Raw genomic sequence first — 4,355 nt, forward strand, 5'->3', positions numbered from 1 at the left:
ATTATTGGATGTCACCCATGGGAGGTTATGCTAAAAAATAGCCTAATTGTGGATTACTGAATTTCTGTATCTCATGGAACAAGACAATACCTGTTATCTAGGGAAAAGGTTTATTGCTAAGAATCAATAAAAAATTACCTCATGGCTTACCATTCCTTCATAATTGGTTTTGTGTCTTTGATTACTTTCCATTATGTTTTTCAACTCTAGTCAATGGATTTTACTCAAGCAAGAGGCAGAACTAGCTTGTATGTAAATGATGAGGTCACAGATTTCAATGGAAATCTTCTCAATTAATATGGTAGCCTCAGTGCATCAGGCCCCATTTATTTACTTAAGCAAACCCAGGCTTGTAACTACAGGGGTGACAATAGCCACACAATTAGAAACAATTCTCTCTGTTTGGTTTTTAAAGGAATGATGGCAAGAAACTTTACTGAAAATGAAGGATGGAAGCTAATGGGGGTGCATAGAGAGTGGCCTCCATGATGCAGCACATGCCCAACGGGCTCCCAGACACTGCTGCTGGAGAGCAGTAAAGGGGTGAGAGAAGAGCTAGGACAGAGGAGCATCCACATCTGAGTCTACTGCTAACAAGCAAAGCATGCTACTTTTCCCAACAATCACATTATTATCTAAGTGTTATATTTGGAAGATAATTCAGAGTATCTTTTTATAGACTTATGTTATTTGTTCCAAGTTCACACTGAGAAATGGAGATTAACAGGCGAGAGGGAGGAGAGCATTATATAGTGGTGTTATCAAAAAGAAACTTTGTATTAAACCAGAGCATTTGGGAAAGATAAGATCATTAGCATTTTTATGAGCTTTTAGTTTCTATTTTTTTCTGACACTGATAAGATATCTGTCTTCTCTTAAATGTAATGATTTGTATATTTGCCCTCATTTGCAAGTTCAGTCTGGGGGAAGACAAATCCAAGTACTGTCTAGTCCTGAAATTTCCTTAGGCTGCTGAGACAGAAACAAAAAAGCATTCATCCTCCAAAAAGATATAACAGAAAATAATGACCTATTTTTGGTTTAAGACCTCTTTCACATGAAAGTCAACCCTGTGCTGCTGTTATGTGCATGACCAGGAGGACAGCAGAGTACCCACATTATAGATGTTGGTTTCTAATAGAAATACATGACGTACCTATGCATCACTATTTGCCTAAAATACCGAATTTTTCTCCGGAATCTTTCTGACGCTCCACATATGGCAGAGTAAGGCAATTAATATTTGGGCACTGTGAACAGTTTGCCTATCATCAAATGAATTAGGTTCCAAGAACTCCATAGATTTGATTTGTCTCACTTTCTCTGTAATTGGGAGGCAGCATACAGGGGAGTTTGAGGTTGTGACCTCTGAACCCAGACTTTCCCATCTTTTGGATTTTAGTTCCACTGCTTAGCAACTATGTGACTCTTGGGCAACTTAATGGATATGTGTCTCAGTTTCTTCATCTAGAAAACCAGGTTAAAAATCTTAGGGCTTTGGGCAGATTCACTGAGATAATATCTGTAAAGCAACTAGAACGTTGACTAGCATACAGTTAGAATTATATTAGTGATCACAACTAATTATTGTTTTATTTGTTTCAGGAAAATGCCATTTTATGTTTGATGTTGAAAAACTGCAAAAAAAATGAAATAAAATCACAGGCAGAAAATTTAATAAATATGAAACTGATCTCAATGTTTCATGATTTGCCTTTAGTTTCCCAATTGCCATATGTCTGCTAACCTCACTTGGATTTCTAGAGTGAAAACCATTTCTGGAGCTTACTGAGTGTGGACATGCATGTGTTACCATTTTGTTAAAAAAGAAGAAAGCAGTTTTGATATGTAACACAATCAAGTTATCATTAGAATGATGATTTAGGAACTCAAAGGTTTAATGACCAAAGCCTAGGTCCTAAGAGTCAGGACTCTGTCCCTATACTGCCCCTTAATAGAACCTTGCCTCCAACTGGATACCTTTAACAAGTCCACAGTTTTAATCGAACAGTTATAATTAGCAATGTAATGCATACTATTTCCTAACTGACTTTGACTAAGGGGATCTATTTCCTTATTGTCATGTTTATAAACTCTCTCTGGTCCTCCTATATCCTCACTTTCCAAGATGTAGTAATCAAGGATTTTAAAACAACAGAATGAGAATGTGTTCTTCTTTCCTAGAGTGAGTGCCAATGTTATTAATACCTAATATTTGGATATCATTTTCACTGAACACTTTCGAATGACTCCCACATACAGATGTTGGTTTACTTTCACACACAGCCTTCCTCTTCTTGAATGTGTTTCTCTTGTTTTGAGGTGGATAGGATGAAGAGAAGAGGGAGGCATGAGGCAAAGTTTGTTTTTTAGTTTCTTCTGTTGTTTTCTAAGCAGTCACCAGAGATGAGTTGAGACCCAGTAGACTCTAAGGACATGGATCCCACCTCATCTCCTCTTTGATGATCTCTTGCAGGCAATACACTGAAGGATAATGCAGTGGTCCCAGAAAATAATGGGGAATAAATATAGCAGGTAGTGATGCCAGTTGTGTGAAATGACAGTCTCAGAGGTATTACAGGAGAAGGGCTCTCAGAGGTCATGTGGGATCCACTGGCAAGATCCGAGTGTTCCTTGATCTGTGAATAGCATATATTTACCAATCATTTTTTTTCAACTCCAGGGCTATAAAAGCTATTTCCTGGAAAACAGAAGCAGTTTTTTATACCAGTATATTAAAGTATTTTTAAATTGTTAATAATAATGTGGTAGCTGAGGCAAGCCACAGTGACTGCTGTGTTCTGATATTCACACTCGTGTGGGCCTCTCCCATGGTGAATTGAATAGGGTCAACTTACGTAACTGAAAGAGTAGAACAGAAATGATGACATGTGACTTCTGAGATCAGGTCATAAAAAACACTATTATTTCCATCTCAGTACCCTTTAAATACACTCTGAGGAATGCCAGCTGCCATGCCACCGTGGGGACATCTGAGTAGTCCTGCAGAGAGATCCACATAGGGAGGAAGTGGGGACTCTCACCAATAGCCAGTGAGGAACTGAGGCTTCCTGCCAACAGCTCTGTCAGTGAGCCATCCTGAAAGCAGATTCTTGTCTCAGTGAAGTCGCCAAATGACTGTGGTCCTGGCTGACACCTTGAATGGGACCTCATGAGAGACCCTGAGCCAGAACCACCCAGGTAAGCTAAGGATTCCTGATTCACAGAAATTTTGAGCAATTTTTTATTGTTTTAAGCCATTGAGTTTTGAGGTAATCTACTATGCAGCAATGGATAACAAAACAGAGAAATTCCTGTGTTAGAACATTAACTGAAAGAAGCATGAGACAAACAAATTCGTTATAATTTCACCATTGTAAATTGTACATCAAAAAAAGAGAAAATATATATTTATTATTAGCTATTAGGGCTACTGGATAAGTCATAATCCTTTTAATTTATAATGTGTGAAGTATTAGTTTGATCAAAATAACTTTTAAAATAATGTTTAAGTATCTGCTTCATTATAGGAGAGATTAAAACTACTTTCATTTGCTTGGTAATATATTTGGGTAATGATATTCCAAAACAATTTCAAAACTAAAATATAAAACTGTACTTTCGGCATCAGGAGAGTTTAAGTTTTTTTTTATGTACTATTTTTTCTTTTAGCTAACCTACTTGAATTTGCAAGTTCCTTTTAACTTCAAACATGATCTTAAGTATAGAAAAATACACCATGCATTCTCATCCTCTGTGCGAAGATTAGGCTGCGGTAACTCAGTGACTCCCAGCCTAGATGTCAACATACTATATATCTTATCAGAAAAAATATAATTGGAATAATGTGAATAGAAATGAAAATTAAAGTTCTTAGCCACTTTTAAAACTATCTCTGCTGCTTTATGTCATGAAGGCAGTATACAACACAATCATTAGAAGGCACAGTCTAGTTCTAACATTGACCATCTACGTAACCTTGTGTAAGTTTCTTACCCTTTTTATACCTCTTTACCCTCATCTTTAAAATGAAGACGCTACTTATACTATCAGACTCAAAGCTTTACTACTAGGTGATAAATCTGGCTTGACCTAGAAGAAGTGTGAATTATTTATTATTCTTGGCTTAAAGTTTTCTGATATTCAAGGTTAGAATCAGGATCCATAGGATTTAATTGTTTGAGACATTATAAGATATCACACAATGACTGGGAAATGCAAAATGAATGTCGGTTGAATACTTTGCCTAGCTTTTGCAGTCTCACAATCCGGGACTCGAATCTCCACTGTGCAGTTTATTTGCTGTGTGGTATTGGAGGGTGGCATAACCTTTCTGAGTTTTACTTTTTATTTAT

The sequence above is a fragment of the Rhinopithecus bieti genome, unplaced genomic scaffold, assembly GCF_001698545.2.
Source record: "Rhinopithecus bieti isolate Rb0 unplaced genomic scaffold, ASM169854v2 scaffold_13184, whole genome shotgun sequence".
NCBI classification, from domain to species: Eukaryota; Metazoa; Chordata; class Mammalia; order Primates; family Cercopithecidae; genus Rhinopithecus; species Rhinopithecus bieti.